A 19467-nucleotide genomic window follows, 5' to 3' on the forward strand; every position below is an offset into this window, starting at 1 on the left:
TGTTGTTCTTACTGTAGAATGCAGAGTTTGGTTTTCGCCAGGCATTACTGGAACCATGTCGTCCAAAAAGTTATACTTTTGAATCATCTCTGTCCATAGACGTTCTTCCAAGAGTCTTGATGATCATCCAGGTGCTTTTTGGCAAACTGAGTCAACTTTTTGGACGAGATGGGTCCCTTATGCCGGCAAAAACCAAACACTGCATTCCACAGGAACAAGAACATCATACCAAGGTCAAGCATGGTGGTGGTGTGTGATGTTTGAGGAATATGCTGCCTCAGACCTGGACGACTTTGCTTTAACAGGAAGGAACCATGAATTCTGCCTGTATCAGAGAATTCTACAGGAGAATGTCAGACCATCCGTCTGTGAGCTGAAGCTGAAGCGCAGCTGGGTCATGCAGCAAGACAATGATCCAAAACACACAATCAAGTCTACATGAAAATTGTTAAAAAGGCAACAAATTGGAAGTTTTGGAATGGCCTAGTCCAAAGTCCAGACCTAATCCCAATTGAGATGCTGTGGCAGGACTTGAAACGCAAGCAGTTCATGCTTGAAAACCCACACGTCACTGAGTTAAAGCAGTTCTGCATGGAAGAGTGGGCCAAAATTCCTCCACAGCGACGTGGAGACTGATCAACAACTACAGGAAGCATTTGGTTGGAGTCATTGCAGCTAAAGGTGGCACAACCAGTTATTGAGTGTAAGAGGGCAAATTACTTTTTCACACAGGAAATTGGGTGTTGCATAACTTTGTTTATGAAATAAATATGTAATTGTTGTGTTATTTGTTCACTTATGTTCCCTTTATCTAATATTGGGTTTTGGTTGAAGATCTGATAACATTCAGTATCACAAATATGCAAAAGTAGAGAAAATTAGAAAGGGGGCAAATACTTTTTCATAGCACTGTATTATTGGTGGGGTCATGACCCCCCAAGTTACACACCTGGCTTCATGGTTTATTAAATTAGAGGTTGATTTATGACTAATTAGGTTAATAAGTAGTTTATATACTGTTATTCATTAATAAATATACACTGTGTACAAAACATTAGGAGCACCTTCCTAATATTGAGTGCACCACCCTTTGCCCTCAGAACAGCCTCAATTTGTCAGGGCATGGACTACAATGTGTCAAAAGCATTCCACAGGCATGCTGGCCCATGTTGACTCCAATGCTTCCCACAGTTGTGTCAAGTTGGCTGGATGTCCCCTTTGGGTGGTGGACCATTCTTGATACACGGGACACTGTTGAGCATGAAAAACCCAGCAGCGTTGCAGTTCTTGACACCCTCAAACCTGGTGCGCCTGGCACCTACTACCATACCCCGTTAAAAGGCATTTAAATATTTTGTCTTGCCCATTCACCCTCTGAATGGCACACATACACAATCAATGTCTCAAGGCTTCTTTAACCTGTCTCCTCCCCTTCATCTACACTGATTGAAGTGGATTTAACAGGTGACATCAATAAGGGATCATAATTTTCACCTGGATTCACATGGTCAGTCTATGTCATGGAAATGTTTTTGTACACTCAGTGCATATTTTGTGAATCATTCATTCATATTAAATATTAATAATATAGACTGTCTCACTGTGCATTTGCAACACATCTTTGCATGTACTTTCCAGAATCTAAGATCTTCTTCTCTTGCCCCAACCCAGGTTGAACACAAGAAACTGTACGGCCCCATCTGGCGCTCGGTTCGGCCCGTTTGACGTGGTGAACGTGGCATCTCCAGAGCTTATATCCCAGGTGATACATCAGGAGGGCTGCTACCCGGTCCGGACAGAGCTGCCACACTGGAAGAGAGTACGCCGAGCATGAGGGGACAGGCCTATGGACTCCATGTGGGGTGAGTGGCCGATGAGATTGTGTCGCAATCTGCATTGAACCACATAGAAGGACTATTCCTAGATGGGGTGTAGGAAAGGGGAATGGATAATACTTACACCCACTGTTCCCTCGAATATTCTGGGGCACTGAGCAAATTTTTGCTCTTGTGAGTTAGAAACATGAATCGTTGTACAACTTCCAGGGGTGTTTGCTAAACTCTGAGGCTGTACCCCTTACAGTTTTAGACAGTAGCCAATAGGCTATTCTGGCTATTTGAGCATAATGTAGGCCTACCAACAAAACCATTGGAGCAAATCCCATAACATTTTCACCTGGAAATAGCTTTTGATTTTTGTGATATAGACTACAGTAGAATACAGTGAGGGGAAAAAAGTATTTGATCCCCTGCTGATTTTGTACGTTTGCCCACTGACAAAGAAATGATCAGTCTATAATTTTAATGGTAGGTTTATTTGAACAGTGAGAGACAGAATAACAACAACAAAATCTAGAAAAACTCATGTCAAAAAGTTTATACATTGATTTGCATTTTAATGAGGGAAATAAGTATTTGACCCCTCTGCAAAACATGACTTAGTACTTGGTGGCAAAACCCTTGTTGGCAATCACAGAGGTCAGACGTTTCTTATAGTTGGCCACCAGGTTTGCACACATCTCAGGAGGGATTTTGTCCCACTCCTCTTTGCATATCTTCTCCAAGTCATTAAGGTTTTGAGGCTGACGTTTTGGCAACGCGAACCTTCAGCTCCCTCCACAGATTTTCTATAGGATTAAGGTCTGGAGACTGACTAGGCCACTCCAGGACCTTAATGTGCTTCTTCTTGAGCCACTCCTTTGTTGCCTTGGCTGTGTGTTTTGGGTCATTGTCATGCTGGAATACCCATCCACGACCCATTTTCAATGCCCTGGCTGAGGGAAGGAGGTTCTCACCCAAGATTTGACGGTACATGGCCCCGTCCATCGTCCCTTTGATGTGAAGTTGTCCTGTCCCCTTACCAGAAAAACACCCCCAAAGCACAATGTTTCCACCTCCATGTTTGAAGGTGGGGATGGTGTTCTTGGGGTCATAGGCAGCATTCCTCCTCCTTCAAACACGGCGAGTTGAGTTGATGCCAAAGAGCTCCATTTTGGTCTCATCTGACCACAACACTTTCACCCAGTTCTCCTCTGAATCATTCAGATGTTCATTGGCAAACTTCAGACGGGCCTGTATATGTGCTTTCTTGAGCAGGGGGACCTTGCGTGCGCTGCATGATTTCAGTCCTTCATGGCGTAGAGTGTTACCAATTGTTTTCTTGGTGACTATGGTCCCAGCTGCCTTGAGATCATTGACAAGATCCTCCCGTGTAGTTCTGGGCTGATTCCTCACCGTTCTCATGATCATTGCAACTCCACGAGGTGAGATCTTGCATGGAGCCCCAGGCCGAGGGAGATTGACAGTTATTTTGTGTTTCTTCCATTTGCGAATAACGCACCAACTGTTTTCACCTTCTCACCAAGCTGCTTGGCGATGGTCTTGTAGCCCATTCCAGCCTTGTGTAGGTCTACAATCTTGTCCCTGACATCCTTGGAGAGCTCTTTGGTCTTGGCCATGGTGGAGAGTTTGGAATCTGATTGATTAATTGCTTCTGTGTGGACAGGTGTCTTTTATACAGGTAATAAGCTGAGATTAGGAGTAAGCCCTTTAAGAGTGTGTCTAATCTCACCTCGTTACCTGTATAAAAAGACACCTGGGAGCCAGAAATCTTTCTGATTGAGAGGGGGTCAAATACTTATTTCCTCCCATTAAATGCAAATCAATTTATAACATTTTTGACATGCGTTTTTCTGGATTTTTTGTTAATTCTGTCTCTCACTGTTCAAATAAACCTACCATTAAAATTATAGACCCGATCTTTCTTTGTCAGTGGGCAAACGTACAAAATCAGCAGGGGATCAAAAACTTTTTTCCTCACTGTATGTGGTGTTCAATGCAGGCCTATATTGCATGAGCCTTTTTTAAAACGTTTTTTATATTATGCAAGAAGGGCTTGATATTAATTATTCTTTAAGCATGGTCTGTAACACCATGGGCCAAATAGGGTGACTGGAAGAAATAGCATTGTATTGTGTTGTATGATGCAAGAAACCACTTTACAAAATAAAATTAACTATTATTAACATACAGAGAATTAGACAATGTAGGCTACCCCTCTGCCTATTGGCTTATTTGCATATTCAAGCATGTCTCAAAATACAACACTGCCCCTTTAATTAAGATGTAAGCCTTTTACCTGACTAGCTTTTCAAAGACAGCTTGAAATGTGGCCTAAACGTTTTGTGCTCTTGTATGAAGCAGTAACTTCCCATTGCTGACCTATACTTATCAATAACTGGGCGAATAACTCGCTAACTAGCAAAGAATATCAACAAATGTGCACACGCGCACTCTGATCTGAACTGATCTGAAAAGCGCATTCACGCATGGGTGATTGAAAGACCGCTCATGGGCTACCCCCGCCAATAGAATTATACTCCTGTGCGCTCTGGCTCTGCCTACAACTAAATCACAGACTCAAACTTGCAAAGTTAGATTTGTTTTGGTTTATTGCATTGAAAAGGGGCAAATATAATGTTGATTCGATCACAGAAAAAAACGTTAATCTATGTGGCGAACTCAGTGAAGTTCAATCTCTTGCGTCTCTGCACGGCATGGCATTTCTTCTGCTCGGCAGTCCTGGAGGTGCACAGCTTAGAGGGAACATTGCTTTCATCCTATACTTCAAAGATACATTATGACTGTTATTGGTAATAAATCATTGCCTTGGGTAAAAGCAATGTTGGTCTGGTTTGAGGAAACCATGGTCCTGCAGGTAAGCTTGTTTCATTAGTACCTCCACCTCCAACATTATCCATCTAACCTACAGGTAACTGCCAAATTAAAGGAAACGCCAACGTAGTGTCTTAATGGGGCATTGGGCCACCACTAGTCGCCAGAAAAGCTTGAATGCGCCTTGGCATAGATTCTACAAGTGTCTGGAACTCTATTGGAGGGATGTGACACCATTATTCCACGAGAAATTTCATCATTTGGTGTTTTATTGATGGTGGTGGAAAACGCTGTCTCAGGCGCTGCTCTATAATCTTCCATAAGTGTTCAATTGGGTTGAGATCTAGTGACTGACACACACACTCACCCACCCACACACACACTTTAAACCCCCTATGCTCATTTGAGAACCATGGTGGGATGTTAATTGCTTAATTAACTCATTAACCACACCTGTGTGGAATCACTTGCTTCAAAAATATTTTGTATCCCTCATTTACTTAAGTTGTTCCTTTATTTAGGCCGTTACCTGTAGATATACCGCTACCCCTTTATTCTGAATATCTACTGTAGATTCACTGTCTGTCTCCTGTCCTCTCCTCTCCTACAGTAAAGGCCCAGAGTGGTACCGTATCCGTAGTGCCCTGAATCCAAAGATGCTGAAGCTAGCAGAGGTGTCTGCAGATGGCGCCTGTCATCCACCAGGTGGTAGGGGACCTGCAACAGCGTGATTGAGAGGCTCCGTCTCCGCAGTCAGGACCACACCACCGTACCAGACATCACCGCAGAGCTCTACAAGTTTGGCTTTGAAGGTGTGGTATCATTGGTTCATTCAATATTTTTTATGCTTTTAACTCCTTCAGAAACACACACACCGGTGGGGTTGGAAACCAGGGTCAGCCACAGTGCCTGCCCCTAGAGCAGCTTAGGTAAAGTGCCTTGCTCAGGGCACAACGGCAGGAGATGGCATAAAGGATACCTAGAATCCCACCAGATCTGTGTAGTCCTTATGGTTCACTCTGTTCTCTCCCTCCCTGCAGGTATCTCTTCCATCCTGTTTGAGACGCGCCTGGGTTGTCTGCAGGAGGAGATCCCTAAGGACACGCTGAAGTTCATCGCTGCAGCCAACGACATGCTAACCCTGTCTGAGACAGTCCTCTTCCTACCGCTCTGGACACGCAACGTCCTGCCCTTCTGGAAACGATTTATCCAAGCCTGGGACGACCTCGTGGATGTAGGTATGTTTGTAAATAATGTTAGGGGGTCCTTCTATTGAGCGACCGGCAGACTTAAAGGTGTAGGTGGAAAGTAGACATGGTAGGTTCGAGCCTCCACAATGCAAGACATAGGGTTATTTCTACTTCACAATTGCTTGCACTGTCACTTGCATGTCAGCCACTAAGCACTGTTGAGTAGTCTCAGAAATCACAGATTCTGAACTTTGTTAATGTGGGAGGCAACCCGTCTGCCTAGGAGACTAACTGTTGAGCTGTGTTCGCTATTGAGACTCATGTTGTGTGTTTGTGTGTCCCTCATGAATGTGTGTGTTCAATGTATTTCTCATATAAACCCTCAGCTCAGCGTCTGGTTGACCGTAAATTGGCGCAGATGGAAGCCCAGGTGCTGGCTGGGAAGCAGGTGGAGGGATGTATCTGACCCACCTGCTGTCCTGTGATAAACTGTCCCTGGGAGAGGTGTGCATCAGCATCACAGAGCTGTTGCTGGGCGGAGTGGACACGGTGAGGAGGGTCATGGGAGGTCCTACATAGAGGAAGGTGGTGCTATACACAACAGCAGGGTCATGTTCTGTAGGGCACACCGAAAACAAACCTATTGAAATGGAAAACGAACATGTGAATTTCTTATTGGCAAAATTTGATTATTTCCTCCACATTTCAAAATGTTTTCTGTTTTGTGCGTACTGGACATGTCCTAGGGAATGGGTGGCGTGATGGAGTCAGAGGCTTTTGTAGGGTGGAGGTGTATTTTGGCTTTAAGATTGCATCGATTCTCCCCAGGCCATAAATACTGAGACCATTTGCTTTAGTTTTGTAGACATATACAGTACCACTCAAAAGTTTGGACACACCTACTCATTCAGGGGTTTTTCTTTATTTTTACTATTTTCTACATAGTAGAATAATAGTGAAGACATCAACACTATGAAATAACACATATGGAATCATGTAGTAACCAAAAAGTGTTAAACAAATCAACATTTATTTTATATTTGAGATTCTTCAAATAGCCACCCTTTGCCTTGATGACAGCTTTGCACACTCTTGGCATTCTCTCAACTAGCTTCACCTGGAATGCTTTTCCAACAGTCTTGAAGGAGTTCCCACATATGCTTAGCACTTGTTGGCTGCTTTTCCTTCACTCTGCCCGTCTCGACTCATCCCAAACCATCTCAATTGGGTTGAGGTTGGGGGATTGTGGAGGCCAGGTAATCTGATGCAGCACTCCATCACTCTCGTTCTTGGTAAAATAGCCCTTACACAGCCTGGAGGTGTGTTGGGTCATTGTCTGTTGAAAAACAAATGATTGTCCCACTAAGCCCAAACCAGATGGGATGGCGTATCACAGCAGAATGCTGTGGTAGCCATGCTGGTTAAGTGTGCCTTGAATTCTAAATAAATCACAGACAGTGTCACCAGCAAAGCACCCCCACACCATAACACCTCCTCCTCCATGCTTTACGATGGGAACTACACATCGCGGAGATAACCGTTCACCCACACCGCGTCTCACAAAGACACAGCGGTTGGAACCAAAAATCTCAAATTTGGACTGCAGACCAAAGGACACATTTCCACCGGTCTAATGTCCGTTGCTCGTGTTTCTTGGCCCAAGCAGATCTCTTCTTATTATTGGAGTCCTTTAGTAGTGGTTTCTTTGCAGCAATTCAACCATGAATTCAATTCAACCCAAGTCGCTCTGGATAAGAGCGTCTGCTAAATAACTAAAATGTAATGTAAATGTAAAATGTAAATGTGATGAGGCCTGATTCACACAGTCCCCCTCTGAACAGTTGATGTTGAGATGTGTCTGTGACTTGAACTCTGTGAAGCATTTATTTGGGCTGCAATTTCTGAAGCTGGTAACTAATGAACTTATCCTCTGCAGCAGAGGTAACTCTGGGTCTTCCTTTCCTGTGGCGGTCCTCATGAGAGCCAGTTTCATTATAGCGCTTGATGGTTTTTGCGCTGCACTTGAAGAAACTTTAAAACTTCTTGAAATGTTCTGTATTGACTGACCTTCATGTCTTAAAGTAATGATGGACTGTTGTTTCTCTTTGCTTATTTGAGCTGTTCTTGCCATAATATGGACTTGGTCTTTTACCAAATAGGGCTATCTTCTGTATACCCCTACCTTGTCACAACACAACTGATTGGCTCAAACGCATTAAGAAGGAAAGAAATTCCACAAATTAACTTTTAAGAAGGCACACCTGTTAATTGAAATGCATTCCAGGTGACTACCTCATGAAGCTGGTTGAGAGAATGCCAACAGTGTGCAAAGCTGTCATCAAGGCAAAGGGGTGGGTATTTGAAGAATCTCAAATATAAAACATATTTTTATTTGTTTAACACTTTTTTGGTTACTAACTTTTAATTTATTTTAGAGGGTACAAATGCACTCACTCACACACGCACATAACCACAGACAAATACACAGTAACCATACAAACACAGCAGAACCTGCCTGGCTGAATTCCCTGGTGCAAGCTTCATGCTCTATTTATTCAACCTTTATTGTCACGCCCTGGCTCTGAGGACTCTTAATTGTTGAGCCAGGGTGTGGATGTTTTATGTTTAGTTTTTTTTTTTAGTATGTTTAGTTTTTTTTTTTTTTGATCGTTTAGTTGATCTATGTTGGCCAGGGTGGTTCCCAATCAGAGACAGCTGTAGCTCGTTGTCTCTGATTTGTGACCATACTTAGTGTCACGATCGTCTTCTTGTGAGATATTGGACCAAGGCGCAGCGTGTGCAAAATACATCTCTTTATTTTGGAAGAGAGAAAACACGAAACCGAACACTATCCAAAACTTGCAAAACAACAAACGACCGTGAAGCTAAATAACGTAAGTGCACAGACAAGCAACAAACGTTCAACATAGACAATTACCCACAAACACATGATGCCCATGGCTGCCTTAAATATGGCTCCCAATTAGAGACAATAAACCACAGCTGTCTCCAATTGAGAACCAATCTAGGCAGCCATCAACATACAAACACCTAGACAAGACATTACCCCATAAACCTACAAACCCCTAGACAAACCAAAACACATACTTCACCATGTCACACCCTGACCTAACTAAAATATTAATGAAAACAAAGATCACTAAGGCCAGGGTGTGACACTTAGGCAGCCTGTTGGCACCAGTTAGTTTGTGGGATCTTGATCCGTAAAGGTTTGTTTTGTTATAACCTCAGGACTTCACGTATCGTTCATTTGTTGTTTGGTCTGTAAGTACTAATAAAAAGATGTCGCTTATCACGCTGCACCTTGGTCCGTCTCATCCATTAACGATCGTGACAGAAGATCCCACCCCAAGAGGACCAAGCAGCGTGCCCAGGAGGAGAAGAGGGCGATGTCTCAGGTGGGCGAATGGTGGTCATGGGAGGAGATATTCGCGGGCAGAGGGCCATGGGCAAAGGTAAATGCCCAGGCAGGAGAGGAGAACGGCGCCAGCCGGCCGACGACGGACACGCAGAGAGGCAACCCCAAGACATTTTTGGGGGGCACACGGCGTGGACGACGGGGCTGCTGGAGGCAGCTACAGGGCGAATCAGCGGACTAGGAGAGGAGGCCACCAGGTTACGGGGGCCATTGGTCATGAGGGAGAAGGAGAGTGTAGAGGCACGGCGAAGAGGTACTGGTTAGGCAGCAGAGGGAGCGGAGGTTTTATAAGGAAACCCAGTCCGCTCCTCGCACCAAGCAAGTGGTGTGTGTTCCCAGTACGGTCCGGCCTGATCCTCTCCCGCACCAAGTCAGTGGTGCGCGTCGCCAGCCCGGTCCGGCCTGTTCCTGCTCCCCGCACCAAGCCAGTGGTGCGCGTCGCCAGCCCGGTCCGGCCCGTTCCTGCCCCCCGCACCAGGCCAGTGGTGCGCTTGCGTCGTCAGCCCGGTCCGGCCTGTTCTGCTCCCCGCACCAAGCCAGTGGTGCGCGTCGTCGCTCAACCGGTCCGGCGCGTTCCTGCTCCCGCACCAAGCCAGTGGTGCGCGTCAGCCGGTCGGCCCGTTCCTGCTCCCCGCACTCAAGCCTGTGGTGCGGCGTCGCCAGCCCGGTCCGGCCTGTTCTGCTCCCGCACCAAGCCAGTGGCGTGCCGCCAGCCCGGTCCGGCCTGTTCTGCTCCCGCACCAAGCCAGTGGTGCGGCGCGTCGCCAGCGGTCCGGCCCGTTCCTGCTCCCGCGCAAGCCGGTGGTGCTGGCGTGGCAGTCCGACGCGCCGTACCTGTTCCACGGTGTTCAGTCTGGCTCCGGACAGCGGGGCCAGACCAGACCAGGGCGCAACGGGGGTAGAGAGAGAGTGGTGGTCACGCCGGGAGCCGGATCCGCCTCCGAGGCGGAATGCCCCACCCGGCCCCTACCCTGTTGTGTTGGTGTGCGCGGTCGCAGTCCGCGCCTTTGGGGGTACTGTCACGCCTGGCTCTGGGGACTCTTAATTGTTGAGCCAGGGTGTGGATGTTCTATGTTTAGTTTTTCTATGTTTGGTTCTAGATCGTTTAGTTGATCTATGTTGGCCAGGGTGGTTCCCAATCAGAGACAGCTGTAGCTCGTTGTCTCTGATTGGGGACCATACTTAGGCAGCCTGTTGGCACCAGTTAGTTTGTGGGATCTTGATCCGTAAGGTTTGTTGTGTTATAACCTCAGGACTTCACGTATCGTTCATTTGTTGTTTTGTTCGTGTAAGTACTAATAAAAGACATGCGCTTATCACGCTGCACCTTGGTCCATCTCATCCATTAACGATCGTGACAGAAGATCCCACCCCAAGAGGACCAAGCAGCGTGCCCAGGAGGAGAAGAGGGCGATGTCTCAGGTGGGCGAATGGTGGTCATCGGAGGAGATATTCGCGGGCAGGGGGCCATGGGCAAAGGTAAATGCCGTGGCAGGAGAGGAGAAACGCGCCAACCGTGCTGATGACGGACACGAGAGGCAACCCCAAGACATTTTTGGGGGGGCACACGGCGTGGGCAGACGAGGCTGCTGGAGGCAGCTACAGGGCGAATCAGCGGACTAGGAGAGGAGGCCACCAGGTTACGGGCGGGGCCAGTTGGTCATGAGGAGAAGGAGAGTAGAGGCACGGCGAGGTACTGGTTAGGCAGCAGAGGGAGCGGAGGTTTAGGTAAGGAAACCCAGTCCCGCGCCTCGCACCAAGCAAGTGGTGTGTGTCACCAGTCCGGTCGGCCCGTTCCTGGTCCCCGCACAAGGCCAGTGGTGTGTGTTCCGGTACGTCCGGCCTGTTCCTGCTCCCGCACCAAGCCAGTGGTGCCGTCGCCAGCCCGGTCCGGCCTGTTCCTGCTCCCGCACCAAGCCAGTGGTGCCCGTTCGCCAGCCCGGTCCGGCCTGTTCCTGTCCCCGCACCAAGCCAGTGGTGCCCGTCGTCAGCCCGGTCCGGCCTGTTCCTGTCCCTCGCACCAAGCCAGTGGCGCGCGTCGCAGCCCGGTCCGGCCTGTTCCTGTCCCTCGCACCAAGCCTGTGGTGCGGCGTCGCCAGACCGGTCCGTGTTCCTGCTCCTCGCACCAAGCCTTTAGTGGCGCTACGCCAGCCCGGTCCGCCTGTTCCTGCCCGCACTCAAGCCAGTGGTGCGCGTCGTCAGCCGGTCCGCCCGTTCCTGCTCCCGCGCACTGGGCAGTGGTGCGCGTCGTCAGCCGTCCGGCGGTTCTCCCCGCACCGCCAGTGGTGCGGCGTCGCCAGCCCGGTCCGGCCTGTTCCTGCTCCCGCGACCAAGCCAGTGGTGCGCCGTCAACCGGTCCGGCCTGTTCCTGCCTCCCGCACCAAGCCAGTGGTGCGGCGTCGTCAACCGGTCCGGCCCGTTCCTGCTCCCGCACCAAGCCAGTGGTGCGTGCCGTCAGTCCGGCACGGCCCGTGCCTGTTCCACCGATGGTAGTCCAGCTCCGGCCAGCGAAGGGGCCAGACCAGACCAGGGGCGCAACGGAGGGTAGAGAGAGAGTGGTGGTCACGCCCGGAGCCGGATCCGCCTCCGAGGCGGAATGTCCACCTCTGCCTCTACCCTGTTGGTTGGTGTGGTGTCGCAGTCCGCGCCTTTGGGGGGGGGGGTGTACTGTCACGCCCTGGCTCTGGGGACTCTTAATTGTTGAGCCAGGGTGTGGATGTTCTATGTTTAGTTTTTCTATGTTTGGTTCTAGATCATTTAGTTGATCTATGTTGGCCAGGGTGGTTCCCAATCAGAGACAGCTGTAGCTCGTTGTCTCTGATTGGGGACCATACTTAGGCAGCCTGTTGGCACCAGTTAGTTTGTGGGATCTTGATCCGTAAAGGTTTGTTGTGTTATAACCTCAGGACTTCACGTATCGTTCATTTGTTGTTTTGTTCGTGTAAGTACTAATAAAAGATGTACGCTTATCACGCTGCGCCTTGGTCCGTCTCATCCATTAACGATCGTGACATTTATGTAACGTCATTGAGCTAAACATTTGGAAATCAGTGTTCTCATTTGAGATGGTCTTATTCAATGACTAGATGTCACTTGAAATGATCTACTGTTCCAAAGAACTTTCCTCAGCTGCTTTTATGATGAATTGATGTCAGTAAATGTTGATGATCACTGATAACTTGTCTCTGATACAGCCTCCACCACTCCCTCAACTTGTAATACTTGTTTTGAAACAGCAGCACTTTAATTGTCCAAGTCAAATTTCCCCTCAGGGACAATTAAGTATACTGAACAAAAATCTAGGAACGCAACATGCAACAATTTCAAAGATTGTACTGAGTTACAGTTCATATAAGAACTCAGTCAATTGAAATAAATAAATCAGGCCCCTAATCTATGGATTTCACATGACTGGGAATACAGATATGCATCTGTTGGTCACAGATACCTTAAAAGAAAAAGTAGGGTCTCCCGGAAAGTGGCGCAGCGGTCTAAGGCGTCACTACAGATCCAGGTTCGACCGGCTGTGCTTCGCAGCCGGCCGCGATCGGGAGACCCATGAGGCGACACACAATTGGCCCAGCGTCGTCCGGGTTAGGGGAGGGTTTGGCCGGCCAGGATGTCCTTGTCCCATCACGCACTCGCGACTCCTTGGCGGGCCGGGCGCAGTGCACGCTGACTCGGTCACCAGTTGTACGGTGTTTCTCCGACACATTGTGCGGCTGGCTTTCCCGGGTTAAGCGAGCAGTGTGTCAAGAAGCAGTGGCTTTGCAGGGTCGTGTTTCGGAGGGCACATGGCTCTCGACCTTCGTCTCTCCCGAGTCCGTACAGGAGTTGCAGCGATGGGACAAGACTGTAACTACCAATTGATATCACAAAGTTGGGGCGTGGATCAGAAAACCAGTCAGTATCTGGTGTGACCACCATTTGCCTCATGCAGCGCGACACATCTCTTTCACATAGAGTTGATCAGGCTGATTGTGGAATGTTGTCCAACTCCTCTTCAATGGCTGTGCAATGTTGCTGGATATGGGCGGAACTGGAACATGCTGTCGTACATCGTCGATCCAGAGCATCCTATACATACTCAATGGGTGACATGTCTGGTGAGTATGCAAGTATTTTCAGCTTCCAGAAATTGTGTACAGATCCTTGCGACATGGGGCAGTGCATTATCATGCTGAAACATGAGGTGAGGGCAGTGGATGAATGGCACGACAATGGGCCTCAGGATCTCATCACGGTATCTCTGTGCATTCAAATTGCCATTGCTAAAAATGCAATTGTGTTCGTTGTCTGTAGCTCATGCCTGCCTATACCATTACCCCACCGCCACAATGGGGCACTCAGTTCACAACGTTGACATCAACAAACCGCTCACTCACACGACGCCATACACGTGGTCTGCGGTTGTGAGGCCGTTGGACATACTGCCAAATTCTCTAAAACAATATTGGAGGTGGCTTATGGTAGAGTAATGAACATTCAATTCTCTGGCAACAGCTCAGGTGGACATTCCTGCAGTCAGCATACCAATTGCACGCTCCTTCAAAACTTTAGACATCGTGGCATTGTGTTGTGTGACAAAACTGCACATTTTAGAGTGGCCTTTTATTGTCCCAAGCACAAGGTGCACCTGTGTAATAATGATCATGCTGTTTAATCAGCTTCTTGATATGCCACACCTGTCAGGTGGATGGATTATCTTGGCAAAGGAGAAATGCTCGCTAACAGGCATGTAAACAAATGTCGCACAACATTTGGAGAAATAAGCTTTTTTGTGAGTATGGAACATTTCTGGGATATTGTATTTCAGCTCATAAACCATGGTATTAACACTACATGCGTTTATATTTTTTTGTTTTAGTATATTTTATATCACTTCATCTTTCTTTCTATCATCCTTCTCCTTCCGCCTCAGACGTCCAACACCTTGTCGTGGGCGTTGTACCACTTAGCTCGCGACACTGCGTCCCAGGACAGGCTGTACCGTGAGATCATGTCCGTGTGTCCAGGAAGACAGCAGCCCAGATCAGAGGACGTGAGCAGGATGCCCTACCTGAAGGCTGTCATCAAGGAGACTCTGAGGTGAATACACGCACATAGGCACGGATGCACACGTACACACACGCAGGTTCTGAGGTGAACACACGCACATGCACACATGCACACACATACACACACACACACACACATACATCAAGAATGGCGACCTGCAAATGGCCTTTTGTTTTGAGCATGCCTGGTCAAAGAGAGTTTGTGCGCGTGTGTTTGCTTGCATTTTCCTTGCCCTAATTATACTGATGATGACTGATAAGTGAGAACGTGTTGGCATTTCGTGCAGATGTTCAAGGTGGAGGCATGGGGCATGTTTTTCAGACAGTTAATATAAGGAGGAGGGGTGGGCAGTAATGTCCTTATATAACCTGAACGGTGTGTTCAAATTTTAATTGTCACATGCTTCGTAAACAACAGGTGTATACTAACAGTGAAATGCTTACTTACGGGCCCTTCCCAACAATGCAGAAGTAAAACATTGTAACACGAGGATAATACACAATGAGTAACGATAACTTGGCTATATACACGGGGTACCAGTACTGACTCGATGTGCAGGGGTACGAGGTAATTGAGGTAGATATGTACATATAGGTAGGGGTAAAGTGACTAGGCAACAGGATATATAATAGTAGTAGCAGCAGCGTATGTGATGAGTGTGGAAGTGTGTGTGTGTGGCAAATGTGTGCCTGTGTATACGTGTTATCTGTGGGTGTGTGTGTGTGTGTATGTCAAATCAAATCAAATTTTATTTGCCACATGCGCCGAATACAACAGGTGTAGACCTTACAGTGAAATGCTTACTTACAAGCCCTTAACCAACAATGCATTTTTTAAATAAAGAGAGAAAAAAGTGTCAAGTTTAAAATAGAAAATAGCAAATAATTAAAGAGCAGCAGTAAAATAAAATAACAGTAGGGAGGCTATATACAGGGGGTACCGGTACATAGTCAATGTGCGGGGGCACTGGTTAGTCGAGGTAATTGAGGTAATATGTACATGTGGGTAGAGTTAAAGTGACTATGCATAAATAATAAACAGAGTAGCAGCAGCGTAAAAGAGGGGGTTGAGTGGGGTGGGGGGGGCAATGCAAATAGTCCGGGTAGCCATGATTAGCTATTCAGGAGTCTTATGGCGGGGGTAGAAGCTGTTAAGAAGCCTTTTGGACATAGACTTGGCGCTCTGGTACCGCTTCCGTGGTAGCAGAGAGAACAGTATATGACTAGGGTGGCTGGAGTCTTTGACAATTTTTAGGGCCCTCTGACACCGCCTGGTATAGAGGTCCTGGATGGCAGGAAGCTTGGCCCCAGTGATGTACTGAGCCGTACGACTACCCTCTGTAGTGCCCCTTGCGGTCGGAGGCCAAGCAGTTGCCATACCAGGCGGTGATGCAACCAGTCAGGATGCCCTCGATGGTGCAGCTGTATAACTTTTTGAGGATCTGAGGACCCAGCCAAATCTTTTCAGTCTCCTGAGGGGGAATAGGCTTTATCAGTGCCCTCTTCACGACTGTCTTGGTGTGTTTGGACCATGATAGTTTGTTGGTGATGTGGACACCAAGGAACTTGAAGCTCTCAAACTGTTCCACTACAGCCCCGTTGATGAGAATGGGGGCGTGCTCAGTCCTCTTTTTTTTTCCTGTAGTCCACAATCATCTCCTTTGTCTTGATCACGTTGAGGGAGAGGTTGTTATCCTGGCACCACACGGCCAGGTCTCTGACCTCCTCCCTATAGGCTGTCTCATCGTTGTCGGTGATCAGGCTTACCACTGTTGTGTTGTCTGCAAACTTAATGATGGTGTTGGAGTCGTGCCTGGCCATGCAGTCATGGGTGAACAGGGAGTACAGGAGGGACTGAGCACGCACCCTGAGGGCCCCGTGTTGAGGATCAGCTTGGCAGATGTGTTGTTACCTACCCTTACCACCTGGGGGCGGCCCATCAGGAAGTCAGGATCCAGTTGCAGAGGGAGGTGTTTAGTCCCAGGGTCCTTAGCTTAGGGATGAGCTTTGAGGGCACTATGGAGTTGAACGCTGAGCTGTAGTCAATGAATAGCATTCTCACGTAGGTGTTCCTCTTGTCCAGGTGGGAAAGGGCAGTGTGGAGTGCAATAGAGATTGCATCATCTGTGGATCTGTTGGAGCGGTATGCAAATTGGAATGGGTCTAGGGTTTCCGGAATAATGGTGTTGATGTGAGCCATGACCAGCCTTTCAAAGCACTTCATGGTACAGACGTGAGTGCTACGGGTCGGTAGTCATTTAGGCAGGTTATCTTAGTGTTCTTGGGCACAGGGACATGGTGGTCTGCTTGAAATTGGCTCGAGAGCGTGATCACATAGTCATCCGGAACAGCTGATGCTCTCATGCATGCTTCAGTGTTGCTTGCCTCGAGCGACATAGAAGTGATTTAGCTCATCTGGTAGGCTTGTGTCACTGGGCAGCTCGCGGCTATGGGTCGGTAGTCCCGTAGCGCGAGTGTGGTGTGTGGGTAGAGTCCAGTGTGTGTGCATAGAATCAAAAGAGTGTGCAAAAAGGTTCAATGACGATAGTTCGGGTAGCTATATGGTTAACTATTTAGCAGTCATGGCTTGGGGGTAGAAGCTGTTCAGGAGCCTTTTGGTCCCAGACTTAGTGCTCCGGTACCGCTTTGCTGGCGGTAGCAGAGCGAACAGTCGATGACTTGGGTGGCTGGAGTCTTTGACAATTTTTAGGGCCTTCCTCTGACACCGCCTGGTATAGAGGTCCTGGATGACAGGGACACCGGCCCCCTCCACCTCTTCCTATATGGTCATAGCCATTCCTCCTGTGTGTTCTTGATTTTCTAATGATTCAAATGCTCAATAACAACATCTAGGTCAGAATCTCAACCTGCCTTTGCCAACTCTATTGTATTTAGGTGTATTAAAACTTTACCAAATACCAATGCTAAGTACCTTAGTATTCTGAACATTCCTAGCCACACAAAGGTTTATATAAGGCAGTCCTACAGAGGCTCCCATGTTGCTGAAGCTGTTCTCTCTGCAGGATGTACCCTGTAGTTCCAGGGAATGGCCGTCTGACAGTAGACAATGAAGTTGTTGTGGACAACTACTGGTTCCCAAAGAAGGTAGGGCAGGCGATGAAGAGAGAAAGGTATCAACACCCCTCTCTTTCATCAACTTTGTCAATACTTAAGAAATCTCTATTTTTTACCGAAGGATGTGATGTGATTTCCATGAAATTCTGTCAGTTTCCTAAGGAATGTCAGTCTCGCTTTACTTCCTGTATGTCTCCTTCTTCCTATTCCCCTCTGTCAGACCCAGTTCCATCTAGCGTCACTATGCTACCAGTCATGACGAGGGGAGTTTGTGGATGCAGAGTGTTTCAGGCCTGGCGTTGGCTGAGAGGGGGTCCAGAGTCGTACCAACACCACCCCTACAGCTCTATACCCTTCGGGGTGGGCGTGAGAGCCTGTGTGGGCAAGAGAGTGGCAGAGCTAGAGATGCACTTTGCCCTCTCCAGGGTGAGTAAGAGTATTCCATTGTGATTTTCAAGGAAGTGTTGAGTAATAAAAGACTGTCAGTGCCAAAGAGATGTTGTTGTTGGATTTCGTCCATCTTCTGTAGTGATTTGCTCATGTTAAATCCCCTGAAGCAATCTGAGAGAGTGCGGGAACTTAAGTGTGCAACACTTACAACAGGGGTGACGAACTCGCATTTTTATGAGCGGGGCCATATTCTCCTTTCACTGTCTCAGTTGGCAAAATTTGGCATGGGACGTTATAAAGACTTAATTTTATGGCTGTAAACTGATTCTCTGGCTAGAGAGACATCAGACAACCAGGTAGCTCATTAACACTAAACCCTTGATCTTGAACTCTTGCCCTCCCTCTACAGCTGATGCAGCATTATGAGATCCAGCCAGAGGATGGGGCCCCAACCACAGAGCCCAAGACTAGAACACTGCTCATCCCGTCCAAACCCATCAACCTGCGCTTCCTACCCGAGCCTGAGGAGGGTGCCAGAGAGGTATAGACAGGGATTGACAGGAGGGTCTGGTGTTGTGCTGTGCTGTGGTAACCTCCAGTCCCCTAGATCCCCTTAAACTGGGAAGAAGTTTGGGCGGGGGGTGCTTGAGGGTGGGGAATGCTGAAAAATAAAGTTTGCTCGTGCTCCAGACTGCTATATCGTTCCACTAATACAGGACTAGTAAAGGCCCAGTGCACTACTAATCTGCCCTGTAATAAATGCACATTGGTGTTGAGGAGAAATGTATCACAGTGTGTGTGTGTGTGTGTGTGTGTGTGTGTGTGTGTGTGTGTGTGTGTGTGTGTGTGTGTGTGTGTGTGTGTGTGTGTGTGTGCGTGCATTATAATATTATCATTAGTTTCTAATACACTTTGTATATTTGTCTAGGGTATTGTCCATCAACCTTTTTTACTTCATTAAAAGTCTCTATGAAATGTGCCACATTGTTTTCCTATGTCTCACATTAGCATTTAACAAGTGCTGGCAACTCTGCGGTCCATACAAAGATGGAAATATGGGTTTTATTTACATTAAATATTTGTTTGCATTTGTGTTATTTATTAGGTTTAACCAAAGGGGAAAAGTAAGTTGAGTGTTAAAATAAATACAGTAGGTTGCAACTTTAAATATAGGTTTGTTAATAATCAAATATAACAGTTGGCATTGAATCATATATTTGGCTTCAACAAATGCAGTTGTTTTTTTTCAATTGAGAAAACCGAACTCATTTACTTGTAACTTGTTGAAGCAAATTTTTACAGGACAGACCACATAGGCACCAATGCTATTGGCAGTTTTATGGATGATTAGGCCCACATTTTACATCTCACATGTGGGCTATATTATAGGCCCATAGCCAGCCTAGACATATTTATCAAGTAGCCTATGGACCACAGCTCGTAGGGCAACTCTGAACACTGGATGTATTTAGTTAAATATTCATATTTATTTGATGTTGAGAATTTCATTTCATTTCATTATAAGCAGAACATCTCACATGGATCGGCACCACTGTCCTCCATATTTTGTCCTAGAGCGCTCCTGCCCTCTTATCCTCATCCTTCCAGCCCTGCACTTTTCCCTAGAATGGTATGCCCCGGCA

The 19467-nt window shown here is 47.4% G+C and overlaps 1 pseudogene; it reads left to right on the plus strand.

Annotated features, from left to right (window-relative positions):
* Window positions 1-1671: 1671 nt before the first annotated feature.
* LOC121564217 lies at window positions 1672-18371 on the plus strand (annotated as a pseudogene).
* Window positions 18372-19467: the final 1096 nt, after the last annotated feature.

Source organism: Coregonus clupeaformis, unplaced genomic scaffold (genome assembly GCF_020615455.1).
Source record: "Coregonus clupeaformis isolate EN_2021a unplaced genomic scaffold, ASM2061545v1 scaf2219, whole genome shotgun sequence".
Classification (NCBI taxonomy): Eukaryota; Metazoa; Chordata; class Actinopteri; order Salmoniformes; family Salmonidae; genus Coregonus; species Coregonus clupeaformis.